At 39.2% G+C, this 24185-nt stretch overlaps 1 protein-coding gene and 1 long non-coding RNA gene across 4 annotated transcripts in view; both read left to right on the forward strand.

The window, feature by feature from the left end:
* LOC110355749 (uncharacterized) overlaps positions 1-15883 on the forward strand; it is a 30484-nt gene extending 14601 nt beyond the window's left edge. Inside the window, exon 2 of the long non-coding RNA XR_010470039.1 lies at positions 689-15883. This is a non-coding gene — a long non-coding RNA (uncharacterized LOC110355749). The remainder of the gene's footprint in view (positions 1-688) is intronic.
* The window catches only part of UMAD1 (UBAP1-MVB12-associated (UMA) domain containing 1), an 81098-nt gene that overhangs the window by 35207 nt on the left and 21706 nt on the right, over positions 1-24185 (forward strand). The gene's annotated exons all lie outside the window — the stretch shown is intronic.

Here is a 24185-nt window from a genome sequence, read left to right on the forward strand (position 1 = left end):
CTTGCATTCACACTAAATGCAGCACTTGTATTTGTGTGTTGTTTCCAAGCCAATTATTCGCATACATTTAAAAAGCAATCAGATCTGGTCTGTTAGGTCAAGATAATATGAACATAAGTGCACATTCTTACAAATAATCTGCCCTAAAATATAAAGTAGAAAAACAAATGTAGTGTGAAATGCTATGTAAAATGCAGGCATGGCATAATTAGCAAAGGACAGTAGAAATGTTGTTTGTTAGGACTTGAATAGTAACAGTCAATTAATTTCTCACAACAGGAAACAGCAAAACATTTAACAAAGAAACATCATCTGTTTCTACAGCATAAAGACTGCACAAAGAATCACAAAACTGAGGCAATTAATAGATCATAAGTCATGAATTAAAAAAACAGTAGGGACTGACTTCATATTTCTTGCAAACAAATCTGTCTCTGTCCATTTTAATCATAGTTAGATTTTAGGTTTTTTGAATAGTGTATGAATGATGCTATTTTATATAAAACAAGCACATACCCAAAAGCATGGCTAATTCTGCATGTTGTGGTAAATAACATGTATAATGTAATTGTAAGCTTGATAACCTTGGCATAGCCATGATTATTCAAACTGTAAAAAAACGCAGATTATTAGTTCAAAGTTAGCTAGTAAGGATGTGATTAATGTTTCTTCCCTTCCTTTTCCTCAGCACCAGAATAATGGAAGTGATCTAAGTTGGATAAACAGAGAAGTAAAGCAGCATTGTGTGAGATGCAGAAAGCAAGCAGTTATAAAGTAATCAAGACCTCAAGCTCTTGCAATAAAGTCAAATCTTATGATAAAATATTTATCACTTAAATACCTTGAACTGCCCCCAGAAAGCTTCGATGACCATGTAAACTCACTATGCTCCAATTTAGATACCTTCACTGCATTCCTGGTAAGGAACCATGCGGATACCTGTGACAAACTTACTTTCAGTATATAGGCAGTAGAATCTTTCTCCTTCTATAGGAAGTTTTATCCTGGATTGCTAAAGTTAATTACTTTTCATAGGACCAGGATTAAACCCCATGAGAGGATACAAGAGTATTTTAAGGGTAACACAATTAAGGGAAGAAATAACATTATCTGGAAATGTTCTATTATCTGGAATTTCTGGCTTAGTTCTCCACAGCTTTGCCAAACATCACATGTCAGGGCTGTTGGGAAAGGTACAACTTTCCATGTAGCTCCCCAGAGCATGGGGGAATCTGCTTAGCAATTCTTTTGAACTGGGGTTATACTGAGAAAGGCTGATGCCAAGTAGATATTTAGTAGATTTTTTAATAGATGTGCTAAGCTGGCTAGTGATACCATGGGTTTTGATGGTGCTGCTTTTTACTCTTGTTTACTTGAGTTTTGAAAATCCTGTTACAAAGCACATATTACTTGGTATTACTCCTCTGGTTATTTGAAAAAAAAAACAAAAACAAAAAAACAAACGAAAACCCAACAAACCAAACAAATCCTTCCCTCTTCTCTTTTCCTTCCCAAGAAAAGAAAGGGAGAAAGAAAATATTGAGCCTTATGGAAAACAGAGAGATGAAGGCTAGTAGAAATCAATTCCAGAAACAGTGGATAAGGAGAGAGAGGGGGGAGACCAACTTGACTCTGCATCGCCTCTTTTACCCACAGAGGAATGTCACCAAGAAGAATATGTACTTGCTGGAAATTAAGTAAAGTGATCCTTCTCAGAGCATGGGGTTAAAAAAAAAAAATATATATATATATATGTCTGAGTTGCTGGGGTTTTTTGATGGTTTTTTTTTATCTGCTTCTGGGCCAATGCAGCAACACAGTGTTCATTAGTCACGGCAATCTGGTGCAACAGCCAGACATGGAGTGCAATAGGCTTGATCTAGCTAGTGGTGCTGCAGGCAGATATGCATGTACAAACCCTGTCCAACAGTTAATGTTTAACATCACTGGTTTGCCTTTGGTTTGCATGTTTACAACTGTTTTTTTCTTCTGCAATGTTGTAAGGCATTTGCCCACTGTAGAAGTACTTTAAGTGTGATAACATCTTGGAAATTGCAAATGCTCCAAAACACGTGATGATAAGAGGTTGAAAATGTACTGATATCATGAGGAATTATTGAGTCAGATGCAAATGAAATTTAGGGTATGCACAACATGACATTTCATACTAACTCCTAGGCTGCAATTGTAAAAAGTAATTTGGATTCTATTGGACATGCATGTAGTGATTTTTTTTTAATTCCCCTACTTCATTTTAAGCAGAGCTCTAATAGTTCATTCTCTGTGGGGATACTACTCTGCCATTGCAACTTTAGAATGCCAAGAGCTTCTGCTGCAAAAAAATTCAAAGAAACATTCTACTGAGGGATAATTTCAAAGCAAGAGGAAGAATTTGAAAACAGCCCCTCATATATGCCACTGGACATGTCCATCACAAAAAAATTAATATAAAATGGCTGAATTCCAGTGCTAAAGACATGGTGCTTTTCGATTGGTATATTTTTGTATGAAAACTTTGTGCAGTGAAGAGTGTTGCCTTATGTGTGATAAGTGATAACATTTTAGAGCTCAGTGAATTGCTAATTTTTAGTTAATCTGCAATAAATGTCCATCAGCGTTCCCATACACACCCTTTTTGAGGCACAGCCTAGTACCAGCTTCAAGTGCCATTCTTAGGCTATCCTTCTGTTTCAAAAAAGAGGAGGGATAATTTATAAATAATGGAAGAATAATCTCGTGGGGCTTTGCCCAAGAGCCTTCTGCTTAAGGTGCAGAGAGGATAGATGAGTTCATGGAACAGTCCCTGTCACTGAGAGGGGCTGGCCTGTCTCCCTGCACCTGAGTCAGCATCGTCACTTGGCTGATTTCTTGGTGATTTGATTCATTTCACTAAGCTGGTGAAAAACAAGTCTGACCTCCCCCCCCCGGCCATGATTTGGGGTTTTGTCCCTGCTTAATAAAGTGAACTGTCTCGCCAAAGTGTCAGATGAACAGCAGAGACAGTTTGAAGGACCAGCTTATTTAGTGAGGTCTTACCTTGGCTTAGCTGTCTTAAAACTGCAGGCTAGGACTGACTGCATGGTACATAATTTATAAGAAGCAGAATCATGTTACTTCTGGTAAATACTCTGTAAAATCAGCTCGAGACGCTGCTCAGAGGTCATGTGTTTTGAGTTGCTGTAAAAATGTAAAGATGTTCTGCGGCTGTTGAACAAATATTTGAGCGAAGATGGAGAGTAGTAATGAGAAAGATAAGATGCATAGAAAAGCTTCATTAAGAGCAAAATAAGACAAAAGGTATTGAATCAAGGGGTTGCTTTTTTTGTCCTACCGACAATAGCTTTCAGAGACAAGCGTTAGTGTAAAGAGAAGCTGATTTTAGCAGTGTCTGATAGTCCACAGGAACATGGTCTTCCCAAATCCCGCAATGTGCGGGTGGTAAAATCAGCCTCTGAAACAGTGCAAATTTAGTGAGAAGTATGAATGAAAGTGTGCAGAAGCCACTTGGCCACCAATCTAGAGGAAGGAGATCACTGTGCAACTGGGTGATGGGTGTCTTTGTGACATTTGAAAGTGGAAACCTGTCCAGGACAGTGACTCACATAGCAGAGACTGAGCTCTTCACACGTATGCTGTATTATTACAAAGGCAATATGCTTTTACTTTCCTCTGCTGCCCTATATATCAGTGAGTTCAGTCTCTCAGTCTTATCTTCCAGCTCTTTGCTTTCCACTCTCAGGGCCTATTTGTAGACCTGCCTTTTCAGAACAACCTTCCACCAGTAAATATGGTGTGGAAAAACAAACAAACAAACCGACCCAAACTCTATCATCTTAACATTTTCATGAAAAAAATACAAGCCATACAGCCTGACTTTCTACATAGCCCTTGCTCTATGTTGCTCCCCCACGTCCTGAATGTTGCAATCCCTGGTAGAGATCAATAATAAGAGAAGGAGAGGATAAACATTATTCAGTATGGAAAATTTTCCATTGCGATAAGAAGAAACCGGTGTTGCTTTGCCATATATATCCATTTATTGATAATATTAGTGTGGTAGTACTGAAACTGGTCCATCAGCTCTTGAAATTATCTCTTTCTTTCAGTTGCTTGCAAAGGAAAGGACTTTTATAAAAGATTTTTGTAATGGAAAATGTGTTGTAGCTTTTGAATCTGGTGGTATTTTACTGTTTGAATTATCAGTATCAGCACTGCCACTTCCAAATTAATGGCAGTGCAGATGATTGAGAACAAAGGGTTCATGTGATTTAAATGGTTTTAATCCTGGATTATTTCAGTCAGGACTCAACCTTAAAAATATAGTAATACTGAGTGGGAGGGAAATGCTTGGGATTTTACTGCTTTTCATAGTAAATGACAATGTATCTAGCTTGTTTAAAACGTTTAGCAAGATTTACCTCCTAACAAAGGTTATGATGGTATCCAGTTGATTCCATTACTGCCAGGGTGTTTTATCAAAGTGGGAACTGAATCCAAACACTCCCTCTTGCCCCTTGAAATACTCTGAGGTCTGCTTATTTCTGATGGTGATCTTATTTATGATCTATACTTTGCAGGCTGTGCATTGCACTTTGTCACAAAATCTCTGTCAATCCTAAATAGTTGGGATTTCAGAAAAGGTATTTTATAGTTTTGTGATACCCAGTACAAACTTTCAGACCAGCTAAATGACGAACACAATGACTGCTGTATATGCATAGCGCATTGTGGTATTCGTGAAAGTATATTGATTGTGGTTAGCTTTGTTTTACATGTCTAAATGTCTAAGTTTAGCTGCCTTTGAAGCAGTTCTGTATGAAAAGTATATATTTGAAAATGTTGCTTCAAAAAGGTTTTGAGATTTTACCCTGATTTTGACCTTAGTTTGCACGTTCCTCAGTAGCTTTCTTCTGAGCTCTTAAGGAATATATCACCTGATCTATCTTACTAACATTGCTGTAGTAGTGGATCTTCCATCTGAGTGAATTGGAAAGTGTTATCAAAAGTAAAAACTACAAAAGGAGTTTCATAATAGTCTGTTATGATTAAAATAACTTTATTTAATGTGCATCCTAAAGCTGATTCTGCATTCCTTGTAATTCAAAACCCCCAGACTAGATAATGTTCCTGATGAAACTTTAATTAGATTATTAAAGATTTTAAGTTTCTCATTCTGCCCATCTAGAAATATTCAGTTGCCCTAAGAAAACAGTGACATGGGAGTGTGCACATGTGCACATCAAATGGATTTTTCATTGAAAACTTGCAGCAGTTTTCCCTCTGCACCCTCTCCCGTGATGAATTCAAGTGAGATATTTTCCTGCTGGTACAAGACCTTGGCCCATCTATGACTGAAAATGAGGATTCAAAACAGGGAAACAGCCACTTCCCTGGGCAGCCTTTTCCAGTGCCTGACAACCCTTTCCGTGAAGAAATTTTTCCTAATATCCAGTCTCAGTCTTCCCTGGCACAACTTGAGGCCCTTTCCTCGTGTCCTGTCACTTGCTACTTGGGAGGAGAGACCAACACCCTCCATGCTACAACCGCCTTTCAGGTGGTTGTAGAGGGCATCTTCATACAAGAACTGGAGGACCTGGAGGAAACAGGGAACCTAGAGCTTGTGTCAAGTAGGCATTATGAGGAGATCTAATACAATGAGAAGTGGCTATTTGAAGAAACTAAAAAAAAAGTTAACATAGGCTCAATATATATGTCCTCTTATTCCATCCTTCTTCCTGTCCTGCTCCTTGTATCTCAGTTATCCTGAAAACACACACAAGAATAGTTATTGAGAGTGAGAATCACACTGCTGTTTGTGAGAGAGCTGCAATTAATGTAGTCCTGACTCCCAAGGGTTTTTCTCATGACTTAGTGCAAAGTCTGGCTGAAGTTTTTTCTACAGTTGGAAGTTTAATTTCTGTCTTCACAGCTGCCTTGCTCATGAAATCTGTGAAGACCTAATCATTTTTGAGACTTATATTCTTGTGTCATTTGGTTTAAAAGAGTTTCTTGTTCCTGTTAGAAGACCAGACTGAAAGAAGGGTTGTCACGTGCGTCATATTGAACATGGCTTGGTTTGCTTTTCTTGTTCTTAATCTGGCATGAAAATTGCTGGAAACTGTACTTTGGCGAAAATTTTAAACACTATCTCTTGACTGGATTTTAGTGCATATAATTCTAAGAGTACCTGAATTTCAGAAACGTGTATTGTTGGAAGGGCTTGGGAACACCAGCACGTCAGGTCCATTGACCTGGATTCGGTGGGTGGCATAAGGAATTAAAGCCTTTTTTTGCTACTTTGCCTGGCCCCCAGACAGCCTGCATCATCCCTCTCTTCTCAAGTAACAGAACTGAAAATCAGAAGTAGAGCAGGATTCATTTCTTTGGATAAATGCTTATACTAGACTAAAAATCAACTGCAGATTCAAACTGTTAGCCTTTGCTCCTAGAAGTATGAATTTTCAATACTTACACTATTTTATACGCAATCTTAGCAAAGTGAACATGCTGTTTGGCAGTTTAAGGAGTAACTTCTGAAACAAAACTAGTACTTTTACTTAAAGAAGTTCAGAAGTTGTGCTGAATTTAACTGTCTCAAACAATTTAAAAACAAAACAAAAAACCTGAAAGTGGCACCGTAACTTTGTGACAGGAGCTGTGGTAAGACCATTATAAATACTTGTTTATCTTAGAGTCAGAACTTATCTAGAGAAGAAGGCAAAAAACCAAAACCCCAAACAAATCTGTTCTGTACTATGGAATATAAGGTCTTCAGAATGAAAGGAGTCTTCCCGCTGAATTCGGCAATTATTTTTCCCAGATAAGCAAACACTTTGTCACAGTGTCTTTTTTGTTGTTGTTGTTGTTTATAGAAGAGACTAAAAAAAGCCTTTTAAAACAATTTACAAATCTGTTAACCTTTTCATATGGAGTATATTGACTTGTGAAGCCAAATACATCAATTGGTTTATTATTAAAATACTGAAATATTTTTTAAAAATACTCAAAAGATATAACGTGTTGTTAATTTGTTATCCTGAGTTATTACTCTCAGGCTACATTAAAAAAGCAATAATTACATAAAATTTGCTTGTGATCATTCTAAAACACTGCAGTGATATATGTAGCCTAAAACCAGTCCTCTTGAATTGGCAACACAAAATCAAACCTTTTCCAACTCCTAAAGGCAGAATGAAAACTAAGGTAGACTAAGTTTTTGATTTTTCTTCTTTTTATATGCTAAAAATTGTAATATTCTTAAGCATGGGATAATGTCTGGTCTCTACTTAACCCGGTGTTTCTAATCTAGCTCAGGTACAATAGGGATAAAGGAAGAATAAATGAAATGTTGATAGGGAAGCTACAGGCAATATTTTAAAATTCCTAAGTGTAGCTCAGCTTCTTTTCTTTTTTCTTACTGGGAAATAAGTGAATTTCAACACCTTTTAGGAGGTGGTTCTCATTTTTGCATCAATCAACATTAACTTAAGGAAAACTCCTGATTATTTTCATTTGAATAAAATGAGTGGTGTTTTCAGCTACCTCCAATTTATTTCTGGCTAAGACATCAAATCAATTTAATGTAGCCAAATAACTAAAACCCAAAAATCTGACTAACCACTCGCTATTTTTGAAGTGTTTCCTGGACCCAAGCAAGCCTGACCACTGAGAAAGCGTTATTAGGATGTTGTAGGAAACCCACTCAATAGTTTTGGTTTTGTTTCAGCATTTTTGTGGGTATATTTTGTGTGTCTTTATGTTTTTTATTAGTAGGAACACCTACATTTTGTTGTGCTTATCGAAAAAAAAGTGAGGCAACACATCCAGAAGTTTTGCACTGCAAGTTGAACTAATCATGACTTTCATCCAAATTACATATTATGACTTAATTTGTTTTACTTTGACTGTAATAAGATTGTTTTGTTTCATATGTATATGAGATAGACATGAGACAGAGAAATGTGTGGTCTTGGAGAGCAGGTGATCAGGAGTTGATTGATATTTTGTCTTGATGAAGGAAATTACGATTTTTTAATAATTATGTTTATGTATATCAATAATAAGTATAAATAATCACTAATAAGTTGTCCTGTCACTGAATATGTTATTTAACATCTTCTGTAGCAGTCAGCTGATTAGCAGTATCTTGGTTTGTCGGGTTTTTTTGTTTTTTAAAGTTAAGCATTGCAGTTCCTATTTAATACATCTGCAGACTTGCTGTAGATGGTCATTAAAAGTAGCTACAGGAACCCGTGTGGTGTGTGTGCATGCTTGGGGGACGGGTTGCTTTTGGTTCGTATTTGTAAGGAACACTGACATAGAAATCAAAAGCTCAGGGCAAAAAGAAAACACTTGTTTCCAGAATAGTATAGTGAAGACTTTTTTTTTTTCCTTTTTTTTTTTTTTTTTTTTAGAGTCTTTGAAAATTTGGAAGTAGTGTGGTTTGTTTTTATTGTGAAAACTCTCAGGAAGAACAATTCAGAGTCAGTGCCATTCTTCCCAGCTGAATGGCGCTTGGTTTGTGAAATGGAGCAGCTGCGGTAGTTTCAGCTTGGCTCACAAAACCGTTTGCTTTTTAATCAAGAACTTCAGATTCTGTGGTGGTTGTTCCTGAAGGAGATGGCCAGCCATGCCCTGTGAGACAGCTGTAGTATAATTGAGACAGACTATGTGAAGCAAATATAAATGCTGGATTTCTTAACAGCAGACTATTCACTGAACTGTAACTGATATTTTTAAAGGATGAGAAGCGTTTATACAGGCAAGAATTTAGTACATGATTAAGCATTTTATCTATAGGTATGTTCTTACATATATTGCATAAAATAGGGTTTAAGTCCTCAGCATTAGCATTCAAGTTTAGACAATGCAGTAATCCAGGTTTTGATGAAGTGTGTGCATATAACTGCATAATGAGAAATGCCCCACTTTTCCCAAAAACATTGTTACAAATATAGTTGAGGTCTCTTTCTTAAATCGTCTGGGAGGCGTTACACACCACACATTCACACATACACTTATTTTAAGAAATAAAGGCACTTGTATTTTCTCAAATGGAATAGAAGTCTACTGGAGGCACCGAAAGGAATTGTTGATCTTTGGTGGCAGTTATGGCAGTTACACATTTAGAAAAACTTTTCAAAGCAGGGAAGTATTGTGGAAATAAGTGTTCCATCTCATATAATGTAAAACCTCAGACTGACAGTTTGTTGTAGAAGGGATTTTTCTAAATAGCAGTGTTTGACTAAACCAAAAATAACTTGTTTTGCATCACAAATCAGAAAGTGCTGCCCATATGTTTAAAAAAAAAAAAAGGTTGAGTTTTAACATTTTGCAGTAATTTTATAGTCACAGTTAATAACTATTTTGAACTTGGGGTGGCTAGTTGTATGTTTTATGCTGAACTATACATCTTAGTATGTGTGACAAGTTTGTGATGGATTCATTATACAGATCAGAATGTTTCAGTGTCTGCAGGCAGGCAGTTTTCTTACTGCCTTTTCCATAAAGTTGAGATTAGCATTAAAAAAAAATACTATTCCCAATTCGTATGAAGATAGCGGTCCTTGTGGCAGAATATGATGTTGCTCCTAGATGTTCTCCTTTGTTTTCAAACAGTTTGTCCCATTTTATGTTTCCAATGTGTGCAGTCTCAAACCTCTTTGATGCTGACTAATTGGGAGGGGTGGGAAGACAATGTAAAAGGGTTAATCCGTTACACTGGTATTAATGAGTCAGCTGGATCCCTGCCATTCTCTCGTTTCTGGTTCACTTAGCACCGATTAGCACAAATGACATCTAGTTCTGTGGGAAGCAAGCTAGGAGGATGGTAGGTAATGCAGACCTCAGATGAGAACAGCCTGGTCTCAGGTTAATACAGGTAAATAAATCCATGCCATGTGGTTTGAGATAAGAAAATAATCCTGTTTTCCTGCTGGACCCCTGGGAACACTGAGAGTGTTGGTAGGGCTGGGATATTTTAAACTCACACGTGGTAGATCAAAAGGTGGTCAGGTTGTTTTTCTGAACTCCATTCTCTGATGTGCTGCTGGGGATTTCAGCTTTGGAATTTACTCACCTGACACCCATGCATTAGAAATAAGATGGTAAAAGAAAGTCATTACTGCATGTGTGCAACTGAGAGCCCCTTTCTTAAATCTGAGACCTCTTGTGACAAAGTTTTGGATAGGCTGGATTGAGTATTAATGCACCAGTCATGTTTCTGTGGTGTGTCCTGAGCTTGTCGTTCGGGAATCTGGGACAGTAATAGAGAGACATTTATTCTAAGATGTATTTTATTTTCATTTCTTTTGATTGCAACTATAACTGTAAACTGATTAAAGAAGCAGATGAGGAAAAGGAAATCATGCTTCAGAAGACACTTGTAGTCAGGTTATTTTTTTAATAATTTAGAAACCAGTTCAAGCAAGGCCAATTTAGAATCCCTCTCCTAGAGCTTCATTCAACATATACACTGAAGTCCAGGTGACGCTTTGTCTCCTGTTCTCTGGTGCTTCTGGCTTGGATCTTCCCATAGTTAAAGCAGAGTCCCCTGTTCCATCTCATTCCTTCTTTTCACCTGCACTGATGCCTAAAACAAGACACGTGCAGTGCGGCTGTAATATGGGATGGACCTCAGGCAACTAGAGGGGGCTGGGGTGTCTCATGTGCCAGAGCATTTTCTTCCTCCCCAAATCTCTTTGGTTCCTGGGATGCTCCTAGAGGCATACTCACATCCCATAGCTGAAATTCTTCTTGCTGTAGCAGAAGTTTTCTCCTGATCACAACCTTTCAGAACAGCTGCCTAGGTTTGGTCTACCCTTCAGGTTGAAGAACAGTACAAAAATCATGGATTAGGTCACCTTACAGGAGTGTTTGACTTCAGATGTCTCCATTTGGGAGCAATTCTTCCATTTTAGTCACTGGATGGAAAGATACTTCCGTGCATACGCAGCAGATGTTTAACGGAGATGCCTCCTGGTCATCTTTTGGGGAAGCCTGTTAGAAATGGCTGCATGAGGAGCCCAATCTCCTGACTTAGGGGTCCATGTTGCAGCTGTTCCCCTTTCCCCAATAAATTAGCCCCAAAGCATTCTGTGCATTTGTACAGCATGCCTACGTTTTAACAAATTTACAACAGGAACAGCCTTCTAACCTTCAAGTTACACAGAAAGTTTGAGACTGGCTGGTTTTGAGGCCTTCATTCCTGATTAATCGCTTTGGGGCAGGACAGTAAAGTGACAGAATGTTTTCTAACTATAAAAGCTGTAAAGTTAAGTGGTGTGGGATATCTCAAAGGCAAAATCCTGCATGCTGTCTTATCACATGTCCGATCATATTTATCCGAGAGTTGTTTGGCAAGTAGCGGTTTTGCAGGAGAGGATAATCTGATTTTTGTCAGCTTACTGCCACCCAAAAGCAAAGGTGATGCTTTCCTCCAGTTCGATGAAACTTGTTTTGACCCAGCTCTGGTGTTTGCTGGACTTCTTTGTGAACTGGCTCACTTCCCAGAAAAAGAGGTGGGCCGGTTTCTGCTGGGTTAATAAGCAGAAAGTCTTATGATCATCAGAGTCACTGCAGTGGCAGGGCTGGAATTCCCCTCCTAGTGGTGGTGAGTGTTCAGATCAGTTCGTGTGGTCTCACACCATGTCACCTTTTTCCAGGCATCGATTAAAGATGATCGACCATACTGGATGCAGAAATAGTTGCTCTGTTGAGAAAATCACCTTGTCTTAGACTAGCTCTGTGTGTAGCTGGGCTGATCTTTTGCCCCCACCCCTCCTGAGGGACAGCCAGTTACCTCATCCTGCCGCAGACCCTACACTCTTGTGATATAATTTTCTGCAATTTGTGAACTTTCGTCTGTGTTAGTGATGTGCTTTTGCAGTGAGGTGAGTTGACTCAAAGGGGTTGAGTGATGGAGCCAGGTAAGTTCAGAGGGAAGACAGAAATGTGAGGTGTGAATGGGAACGTGTCCTCTGGCATTGGTGAGCTGCTGAATTGCCTCTTAGTATCTCATCACTCTGCACTATTCAGATACCTGATCGGAAGCTGGGTCTACTTACTGAGGTGAGATCAGATTCAGGCAGCTGAAACAGTTCTTCTGGACCAGGGAGCTGAACGGAGCCCCTGAGGAGCCAGGCAGCCTCAGAACGGACGAGGGGAATGGCAGGGGCAAACAGCTCGGAGCAGAGAGGAAAGAAGGGTCCCCTCATTTTGGCAGCAGTGAATTGGTCTGATGGAACCACAAATGGTCCCTTCCTGCTGTGGTGCCTGGGTGTGTAGACCTCTAGGCACCAAGCCTACAGTCCTTACATCTTCTCAAAGGAAGTATGAAAGTTCTTTTCTAGACAGAGGCTGTGTTCTTTGAGGAAGAAAGGGTGTCATTTCATATTTGTGGCCCTGCATATTTTTTCTTTCTAGTTTCTCTGCACATCAGGCTGCGTAATGACTGTGGGCAGGTCATGGTGTGAGGATTTCAGGTTCTGAATATAGGACTCATTCCCCAAGTAGAGCACACGTAAAGCAGTAATTGCATCATGGAAACTGAATTCTCTCTTGTTTTGTGAAAACCATTAATCTGCTGTAGAGGCCACCTATCAGATACAAGAGTTCAGGTCTTTGTGACCTAGAATTTAATCTGCCAGTTTTCAACCAGTTGAATAGGTATCTGGTAACACAGCCCTTTGTGTGTGGGATGGATTGGTTTGTTGGCTTGTTTTATAGGGACACAGGATATTGACGTTGCTGGTCTGTCCTTTTCTGTGAGTGCCGAGCTCAAAACAGAGTTGTTAAGGAGTATGGCTAGAAATGAGAAAGAATATGATTGTTTCAGGTCTCATTTTTGCAAAATTTGTCATCTTCATGGTTCATGTAAGTGCATCTTAAACAGAATTTATAAAAATTGCATTACCTTACCTACTTTTTTACTAGTATACCCACATGAAGTTAAATACTTGGATGGATTATTTTTACTGACTAAGTAAAATTTCAGATTTTTCATAAAATTACTTTGCCAATAGTAATTCTTAAAGCCAGTTTACAGAAGTCCTGAAAGAGCTGTCATCCAGACTAATGCTGTTTGCTTCCAGAGGCAGCTCCTTGAACACAGCAATTCAGCTTTGTGTAGTGGGTGTTCACTTGTTTGATTCGCTGGGGCTCACAAAAATGAATACAAGTTTCTCATGAGGAGAAAGCCAAAGACAGAAAACAAGTTGCACTATTAACCGCTTAGGAAGAAAAGGAAGAAAACTAAAAATACGTATTAATCTCTATTTTCCTATAGCCTACTGAGAATCACAAAAAGGTGCATTTCCTAATATAATAAATTGTCTGGGATTTTTGGTATGTTTAAGAATTTAATCATGCTTTTGATATGTGAGCGCTAGCACACCTTTGAAACTTTCCGTGTTGACGTTTATAATGTCTAGAGTGGAGGCTACCTTTAGATCTGAAGTACTGCCTTCTATTTTGTCACGATGGAAAGCGAGACTGGCGGTATGGTGGGGTATGTTTCCACAGGACAGCTGAGCCACTTAACTGGCTAATGAAGGACTCATCCTGCTTCTTGCTCCTGGAAGCAGAATTACTTTCCATCACCCTTGTGCCAGCTCTGAGGCTCACTTGACGTCTTTGATTTAGCTGACTAAATTGGCAGCAAACTAAGCCAGCAAGAAAGGGAGTGTGTGTTTATCTTTTTTAACCAATTCAGTGAGCTCAGGTGGCTCACAAGATCTCAGGAGACTCTGGGAGCCACCGCAAAGGAACCAACAGGAGCGCCAGGGCTGGGAGGAGAGGCAGGGCTGCTCCTTTTGGCAGCACCGAGCTGTTAGCCTGACTCAGCCGTGTTGTGAAAACTCACCCTTAGGTAATACTGTTCGCACTACAGGTTGACGGACAGTTCTTCAAATAGTAGCCAGAAGGGAGTTACCAGATGTGCGCGGTTTGTTTTTGTAGGTGGCCTTGGCTGTTTTTGGTGTGTTGTGTTTTGAAACAGCTACTTACTCTATTCTAATCGTGTTATTGCATGAAAACGTTCTGCAGAAAAATTACATGTGCAGGGCGGACCTGTCTGGGAACTTGCCATTGAGAGTGAGTAAGGAGCCACAGAACCTGGAAAATTTTGTCCTTCGGCCTCTGGGACAATGCGCCCGTTGGATTTGGGGGAATTCAGAAACCTTTTTACTTCTGGTATGCTGAATGTTGCAAGCTCAAAAGCCTCAGACAGTGAGTGGTCCTTCATCTTTGAACATCTGGAAGTTTTTCTTCTAAGACCTGGTAGCCCCTGTTAACGTAGTGTCCTGGTTTTGTTAAAAACAAGTTTCTCTTTTAGTTAATGCTTCATATAAAAGTGTGAAATCACGAGGATCTCATCCCTTTTCCTTATGGTCAACATTAGGAGAGGACCTTGCGAGTCATCCCTGCGAACTGAGGTCTAGTGACAGACTGAATCCAGTTCCAGTTGGCTTGAAGGTTCAGTCCAGGACTTCGGGTGCTGGCCCGAAGTTGCCAGGACTTTCAAGATTGGTTTTGTATATTTTGTATTATTTTCTCTGTTTTTATTGGTAGCATTAGTAAAACATTTTTAATTTTTCCAACTCTCTTCTCTCTGTCCTTCTTTCCTTCCCAATCACCTGTCCTGAGTGGGAAGTGGGGAGAAGGAGGCGCTGAAGGTGGAAAGTGGGGGAGAGGGGGTTAACAATACATCTGCCAGGGTTTTATTGTCACCCCGCAATCAAACCTCGACACATAGCTGACACAGCACCAAGGCTATCGAGTGCCTGTAAAGCTGAAGTTCCCTTGGAACCCTGGCTGTGGAGCTGAAACCCACTGCAGATGGCTCCCCTGGCCTCTGGGGGGGTGGCTGGTCACCATCTCAGGAAACCAGAAATGTTCTTTTTTTCAAAAACTGCCCATCTGCCTTTGTGCTCTTGAAGCTGGCATGATCCTACATGGGTGTTTTGACAAATGGAAATGTTCTGGTTTCAGCTGGAAAATGCCATTTCGGTGCACAGCTTAGGGAAGGGACTGGCGTAACTTGGTATATGTGATCGTGAGCCCTCAGACAGTTCCACACCATTAACAGCTGATGATAAAAGTTACAGCCAACTGTGACCTTTCTCCATTTTCTCCATGTATGATAAGATACGGTAAAAACTCCTGGCAGATTTCTTTTTTTTAATCTAATTACTCAAGTACTGCACAATTATTAATTAATTATTCAAGTACTGCACAGTTATTATTTGTTTTCTCTCTGCTTTGTGAGCAGTGTTAATATCACTTGTTTGGTGTACACACAAATGTTTGGACATTTCATTGGAAGTTGCAGCCAAAAACGTATCAACTGTACTTTCACATCTGTTGCCTTTATGTCTTTGTAAATGGATATTTTAATGTGGCAAGGGTTTTTTGGACTTTGTAAAGTGAATTTCTCTCTTCAGAAATCCCCATTCATCTCTGTTTTCCAAAAAAAATAACTTCTGCCCTCCTATTCGGATACATTTAAAGAATTCTAACAGATCTCTACTACGCTTGTGTAATGTAAAAATGCAATTGAAGGTCCAAACAATGGTTAAAATGTGTTCGTGTACTATGGCCAGAAATAGTAAAAATCTGTGAATATTTAATGCTCTTTATTTCATTGCCTTTAAAATCAAGCAATCTTGGGATGATGTGTTCAAGTGAACGTTTCCATGTTGTTTACACACAAGTCAGAAGTAAACAAGAAGTTCCATAGTGTAGTTTCTTCTACAAAGCTGGCTTTAAAATACAGTTCCTAGAAACACTAAACCATCTTAAAGCACAAAAGTAATCAGAAAATGACGCGTAATCCTTGTTAATCCACCTTATTGACCTATGTGCTCTAATAAATAAATAAATTAAATTATGTAGTCCTTTAATCATCTATGTGGAGCTGGTTATTCATGAGAGAGGTCTGATCCGAAGATTAGCTACTGGGCTGGGTTTTGCCATTTCTGAGGACAGGTTAAATGGATTTATGTTTTATTTTTTGAGGAGACTGCTTACTTCTTAACCTGTTTTGTTTGTTTTTTGGTTTTAGATTCCTAAGACTTAGGTAGATCAGAAGATGGTAGTAATACAATGAAATTAACAGTGTAAACCAAAAGTAATGTTTTGAGGAGTTACGGCAGCAGAGATATTTCATTTGTTTTATTGAATAAATTGTTGAGATTGCTTTTGGATGTAGGGTTGGGTTTTTTTTTTGATATTCAGAACCTTTGTGTAACAATTTAGATATGTTTTATAAATTTGTACGCGTTACTACATAAAATCCAAACAGTTTATACTTCTTTTTAGAGGAAAACAAAGTACGTTATGTTCAGAAATACTCTGCAAGCATCTGTCAGAAGTGACAAAGCACCAGTGGATGTAGCATAAGGTTTTCTGCTCTGAATTGACATTATATAGTCACAGTGGCATAAGATTGCCAGACTGCTGTCTAGAAAATAACTTCCAGAACAATGCATGGAGTGAAGCTTTTTGAGCCACAGTATTTGTAAGCCTTCTGATGGAAGCTTAGCTGTTGTGATTTAATATTCTGCATCAGGTGTATTGGTGTATGTCACACAGACACATGTAAGCTGTGTCAGTGTATCTATATAACTTTTTGTGTGGTGTTTATGTTTTAAATTAATTCTGTTTAATTTTGTTTCAGAATTGCGTGGGGGCTCCCATACCTCTGAGATGATGGTAGCAGTTTAAGTATGAAATGATTATTGCTTTGGAGCAGATTTCTTATAATTATAAAAGTTACCTTAAATTATTGTTTTGTCTTATATGTTGATTCTTCTCCCACGAAGTATTCACTCAGTTTTCTGGTACTTTCAGAGTTTCTAGAAGATATGGCAAAAAAGAGTTCTTAATAATTAACATGAATGTTGCAGGCAGCTGCTCACACCCCAAGGCTGGTTATTGGGATGAGGTTGTATATGATCATCTCATCACAGTGCATCCCACAGCAACTAGTGGGACAAAGATGTAAGTGACCTTAATGTGGAGAGACTGACTGATGTACACATTTTTCTGTGCGGTTTTCCCCTCTTCTTCATGATGTAGAAAATATTTCGTGTTTAAACGTGTCTGAAATGCTATCAAGATAGAATAAAACACGGCGTTTCCTGGAATAGGAGAAATGATGAAGTTCAGTTTCTCAGGGTCCTCCTTGAGGATCTCCTAGTCCTTCAGCCATGCTCCAACAGCCCTGGCTATTTCCCTGCGTTTTTCTGGTGGCCTCCCTTGCCTTCATTCCCAGTGACCAACCACAGCAATTGACCTGCTAGCGGGCCAAGAAGAACAGAGTGCAATGGGTTTTTCCTTCAGCAGGGTCATTATTCCTGGTCTCTTTTTATGACCCAGCTGCAGATGATTATATTCTGGAAACATCTCTGAGTCTTCTATCTCTGTGCCAGTTTCAACTATGTTTGAGAATGTTTGCTTGTGTTATCAGGGACGGAAGATGTGTCATGTAAATCTATTTCCTTAGGAAACCAGCTTAAATTTGCATTATTTGTTTTCTGAAATAATTTGCATTTATGTAGCAAGTTTCGTATGCAAAAATCAGTCCATGAGCATCTCAGTTTTTGACAGGCAAATCATTTTAATGCATGCTGGACCTACCTACATGCAAGTTACACAGCGTTACTGAGAGCTTGAGCAGGCAGACCACACTGCGGATTTTTAACTGCTAGGAAAATGCTCTTCTGTCCTCGTCAAAGTGGGCTTCAGTGTGCTGTTTTCACACTGGACAGAATTGCCTTTAGAACCATGCCACAAATAAAACAGGAGGAGGGGAGTCCTAATCTCATAGTTAAATGAGGATAGTGAAATCATCTTAATTTCGTCCTGAAAACTTGTTGGTTGGTCCTGTAATCTGAGATAGGTTTTATAAGTTAGTTGAACTAATGACAAGAAAATGATACTGCTAAAATGTGTTTCAGGGCAGGTCGCTCGCCAGCAGTGCTCTGTGTGAGCTGCGTTATTGTCTTCAGCTGAGTTTGTTGGTGGTACCAATGTTTCCCCAAAGCGTTTTACCACTGGTCAGGAACTGAAGAGGTAAAGACTTTTATTGTATTGAGATTAAACTTTTAATCATCCTTCCAAGAAAAATAAGAAAATGCAAGAAGGATTATGAAAATGACTGTCACATTCTCATCAAAGGCAAAGCAGACAAAGGCAAGAAAAACAGAAAAAATAAAGGCAAATAATTGTCTTTACTTCCCTCCTTTGGAAAAGCAGAAAGGATCTAGTGGGGGACTATAACCATGGAAGGAAATGTAGCTTTCCAACTCCTGCTTCGTTTGCGCTGGTTTCGTGGCAGACAATCCATACAGCAAAGCTGGATCATGCCAAGTGCAGAATCTTTCACTACCAGGAAGCAGATTTGAGAGTGAAGTGGAAAACAGAGATTTTATAAATTAACACTAAACTTCTCTAAACGTTTAAAAATGTGAGGGACTTCTTGTTTTATTCTTAACTTTAAAATAATGTACTTATTCTATGGAATGATTGAACTGGTCCAAATGACCATGACAATAAGCTGACACTCAGTGATTATGTAAACAATAAAGCTAAAAAAAAAAAAGTAATCAGCTTCTAAAACTTTTTCAAAAAAACAGAATGAATGGTTTAGTTCTTCAGAACAGTATGATTCACTTGGGCTTGGAAGGTTGCATTTGTTTTGATATGAAGAGGAGGGGCTTAACTGACAGATAAAGTGAACGACAGGAAGATTTAAAGGTTCTCTGGGCCTCTAGGAATGTCAAGAACTGCAACTTAATGCATGTAGAGACTGGCCTATGGCATCTAATCTATGGCTTCCAGGCAGTTTTGCAGATATTTTTTTTAGGGACAATGTTCATGGTAAATGCTAACATATAATAGATATGCTGGGGGCTTATCCTCAGAGCACTATCAGTCGAACAAAGGAAGAGGAATGAATAGTTTTGAGGTTCTCCCTGAGGCATGGGCACACACACCCAGATAAGCGTGGTTGTTGGGTCAGGAGGCTTAGGTGACATACACTTCTCTTGTGTAGCTTTTGTTTTCAACTTCTTCCTTGTAAAATGATGGAACATGTCATAAGCCCTTACATGGATCTGTGCTATGTTGGTTGCTTCAGTACTAAGGATGTTCAGAGTAGCTGATAAATCATATCGCTTGCTTATTCCGATACCAAACCTAGATAAGAAAGGTGCGGCACCATCTAGGGTAATGAACTCTAGAATGGGATTTCCAAATAGCAAGATGGAAAAGTGAGATCTACTGAAAGATGTGCTGTGGTGAGGGCATTCAGTCGTTTTGTGGGCTACTTAGAAAGGCTGGTATGTGCATATAATGGAGGGGAAAGTACTTGCATGGATCTGTCACATCTGATACATCATGGATTTATCAGTAAAGCAGAATGAGACTGAACCTCAGCATTTCTTTATGTTTGACATGGAAGTACTGTAAGTTAAAAACAAAGTAAAATAAAATTTAATCATAGGGGATCCTGGCTCGTGGATGAATGAATTCTACAGCTTTCTGGGACCTGGAGGTAACAATAGTAGAGGGACAGAAATAACTGAGAGCTGAGAGAGGCTGTGGAATCTCCATCTTTGGAGACTTTCATAATTCAGCTGGACAAGCACCTGATGAACACAGTTTGATTTTGAAGTTAGCCCTGCGCTGAACTGGAGGTTAGACTAGTGTGACCTCCAAGGATTCCTTCCAACCAAAATTTTGCTATGAAACTTTGGCTTTTGATTCATCATCTTTCTGTAGAAGTTGGCCACCTCTTAAAAGAAAGCCATGTAAATGTGGGTTGGGGGAGTGGGAATGATTTAGCCTCAGTCAAGTGGTTGGAGATGGAGTTGGATTTAAACTCTAAGGGTCCTTTGTTTTAGGATCCAAGAAAGCTTTGAAAGAAGTCAAACTTTTAAGAAGTTGGAAATACAAAAAAGCACAGAAATAGAAAGCCATTCGCAAACTTACAAGTGTGTAGATCTGGGATACTGAAACCCTGCAGGAGCCTCTAATCCTCTCATATTGGTTTTCTATTGCCATCTTTCTACAAGTTTTCGTTAGTGGAAAAAAAAAGGTTTTGTAGTGGAGTTTTTAGTCTGTGGTTGTGCTGTGATCTGGATAGTGGGATGTGGGTTGAGAAGACCCTGACAGAATTGTTTAGGAAAATGAAGACTACATTAATATCACCTGCAGAAGGGTGGGATACCAAAATGAAACTAGGTGGCTAATCTTCAGTGGAATGTGCTGTAGTTGGATTTGCTATTCCTCTTAATTGGAAAATGACTGAATTTTGTTGCTTCATGTTTGTAAATGCAAAAACACTCAGAATAATATTTAAGCAGTTACACTTTCCCCCCTCCCTTTTACAAGTTTGAAGAAATCATTCTTTCAGGGTTCTCCCCTTGCAGGGCTTACATAGATTTTTTTCATGGTTCATCAGTGTAATTAGAGAAGATACTGGTAAGTTCTACTCCCAGTCAAAGATTTATTTGTAGAACCCTTTAATACCCAGCTATAAAAACACTGTCGGAACTCAATATAAGGCTGCCAAAGACTTACCATGTGCCTGCTTAGGCTAACACAGACCTCTGCCTTAGCAGGGGCTTACACAGGCTTCCTTCTTGTTCACCCTTATGCAGCATAAACTCTTAAACTCTTGTTTTGCTGAAAGTTGCAGCTGTGGAGAATCTTTTTTGCTGATATATTGGATTTTTAAGGGGGTATTATTAGCTTGTTGAAATGAAACTGCTGTTGATACGAAAAGCTTTAATATGAAACCAGGATGAGGTGACCTGAAACTAGGATGACTTCATTGTTTTGCCAACTATATATATTCTTATAAGGCTATTATGTCTTGGTCATGTGTACATGGAAGGTAATGAGGATTAATGTGTAGGTTTTATAGCACTAATGCTATACAGAATTGTAGTCCCACTTTTAGAAAAGGGAAGAACCACCTATCCGTCAGTGTCCTGTCTCTCCAATTGAAGAGGGCAGCACCTGGCCAGTGCCTTTTTTGATTCAGATGGATCATTGAGCGGTCTCTTAATCACCAATAGGAAGTGTTGAATCATTTACTGTTTATTATATTTTGCCATAATTGTGTACAGTACATTCAGGGGGGAGCTGGACTAGATAACCTTCAAAGGTCCTTTCCAACCCAAACCACTCTGTGATCCTATTCTCATTAGCAAAAACTTCTAAAGGTCTTTTCCCTATATCTTTTGTTAATTTTCCTGATCCCATAAAGCCAGCACAATTTCTTGTTCTGGAAACTGCTGTCAGTGTTCCCTGGTACTGCCCCACTGCAGTCCCCAGCTGCAAATATATTTGACTGATATTCTGGATTGACAGCTCAGCGCTCTTCTTTACCACTAAATGTAGCTATGGACTCTTCTTGAAAAGAACCAGGGCAACAGAGATGAGGCTTGAAGGTGGACATAGCAGTGAGGAGAGCAGCAGCCACTTGACATCCATTGCTGATTGCTCATCTGTTGTACGCGCAAAGAAAGGAAAAGAACGTTTTGCTAGTACATTTGCAGTGGTGCTGGAAGCAAATGGAAGCTGTGAGACCTTGGCTGCAGAAACAAGCAAGGCTGGGGAGAGACTGAGCAGCAACACATTTCGTCCTTGCTGAAGGAGCTGGAGGGTATTTAAATGAGGCTGAGAGAAGGGCAGAACTCAGAATAGTGATACTATCCCTTCACATGGAAGTGGGATTGTAGGGAATCCTGAGACTCAGATGCTCAGGAGGGAGAGGGAATTACAGTTCTTCAATATCTGGCTAGATTGAAGGTGTGACCACTATCAGTGGACTGAAGCCTGAAGTTCTGTTAGTTTGTTCTGGAGCAGGGTGACATAAAATTGGTGTGGCTGGCCTGTCTTCTTTACCTCGGGGAGAGAGGGGAAGATTTATGAGTAAGAAAGAGGGGCAAAAATTTGCAATAAAAATTTGATGCTTCTACACTCCTCCTCTCTTGTTTTCAGATCCTACTAATCCTCTCTTAAAACTTTTTGTCCTTTGGCTTCCAAGTAGAAGCCAGAATACTATTTGTTCTTGCCATTTATATGTAGGGCAAAGAAGATAATGACAGGCAACAAAGAGTTAAGCACCTAGCTGACGTATAGTGGAAAGTAGCTGTCTTCCTTTTGAAACTGAAGGTGACGTTCGAAAATCCATTATTTGGTAGATGGTTACTGCTCGCTGTATTGCACATGCTTCACTGCCTGACAGAATTCTTGCACAGACCAGGAAAGATGGCAGTTTAAGTGACAGAAGACTCCAACATGTATTTAGAATTGGTTTTAATTTTTTAAACTGAGGGTAGCCTTCTGAATGTTGTGTGTTGATCAAGAGACTGCATAGCCGGAGGATAACAGAAAGCTGGAAGAGGAAAGAGTATAAATAGAAATCCCACTTCCTTGTTGAGTAGAAGCCAAACTTGTGGTTGAACCTTTCTATACGAGAGTTTACTGAGGTCCAGATAGGCAGCTGAATGCAGATTTCTAAAGAAACCAAAAATTCTGAGGTCTGCAGAGGAACAGAGGTAGTACGTACTGAAGACTGGACTGGGTATTTCTTTCCTGTGCAACACTTGGCTGCAGTTTGTGGAAAAAGAAGATACCAGTGGAACTCAGCGAATATTGCTGTAAATCTAGCACCAGCTTGGTGAAAGGAGAAATGTAGGTCTGACCTTTGAGTGCAATGCTGTTCGTTTGGGCCTGAAAGAGGCTTAATACAACCTAAAACAGCCTCCCAAGACTGAGGATTTGAAATATGGGCTCATCTGGACAGTAGAATAAATATGTCTACTGCTCTCTTTTCAAACTTGAAGATATTTTTCCATTGATAAGTAAGGGAATATTTTACAGCAATAAGCATGATTTTTTATTCCTGATAGATCTTCCTAGCGATGTCCTGCATATATCAGATTATGTTGCTGATGTTTAAACCATATTAAAGTGTGTGGAGCACCCTTCATTTCTATTTCTTATAGTCTCTAAATAGTATATCACATTTTTAGATACATGAGTTAACATTTTTTAAAAGTTTTATTACTAAAATTTTGCAGAATGCTTTTAAACCGAGGGATAGATGAATCAGAATCTAATTGTTTTGTAAAATGAATAATTTTGTCTGTTATATCTTAATTAAAATGCAGCTTTAAACTTGCTCCGGTTCAAACAAATCCATGGCCTATATTTATACAGAAGGTTAGGCTAGATGATTAGAGTGGTCCCTCTGGCCTTATCTATGAACATATTTGCAGTTCAGTTCTGATGAAAGACTTTTCTTAGGGAGCGGTGGTGGGGAGCTGTTAGTCCTGCCTACTAAGGTCTTGTGTTTGTGATTTTTGCTGACCCAGGTTTCACTTGCTTAGTTTGGCAGAATTATAATTGCATACCTATTTGCATCAGGATTGTGTAAGGGGAATTGTTTGGGTTGGAGATTTTTTCTGAGGTGTTTGGAGGGAGGAGGTTAGTTTTCATGGGTTAGTTTTGGGGTTTTTTTGTTGATTTTTTTGGTGGAGTTTTCTTTTTTTTTTTTTTTTTTCCTAGTCAAAAAACTAACAACCACTGGCATTAGTTCCTGCTCCCAAAGATCTGTGCTCTCATGGGATGTCTATCTATTTGGTGTTTACCTCCATCCATCTTCCTAGCATGGAGGTAGATGGGAAGAGGAGACTGCAGGGTCGCAGAGGAGAAGAGGAAAAGCCAGATCAGAGGGAAGCGTTTGAGAGTCTGCGTCTGAAGGGGGAAAAGAAACTATGACTTGTAGTTAAGGAAAGAGGTTAGAATTGAGGCCAGTGGGAAACTAACTGCACAAAAAAAAATTAGGGGTGGCTAAACAGGATGGGTTGGCTATAGCAAGCTTGATTAATATTAGGAACTGGAGGAGCTGGGGAGCTACGTGAAAGTTCATTGATTATTTGGGCTAGTAGAAATAAGGATGACTAATATGTTTGGATATTTGAGATAAGAATCAGTTAAAGAAGTGCACTGAAAATATTGATTTCTCTAGAAAACTATTCTATCAGAGTGGACATCCTGGGCAGCTTAGTATGCAGCTGCCTATAACTGTTTTAACTTCTTTAGCTCAAATAATAACAGTCTGTACAAAGATTCGTGGCTTAACTTGCAGGATCGTATGCCTGAAAATT

The sequence above is a fragment of the Columba livia genome, chromosome 2 (assembly GCF_036013475.1).
Source record: "Columba livia isolate bColLiv1 breed racing homer chromosome 2, bColLiv1.pat.W.v2, whole genome shotgun sequence".
NCBI classification, from domain to species: Eukaryota; Metazoa; Chordata; class Aves; order Columbiformes; family Columbidae; genus Columba; species Columba livia.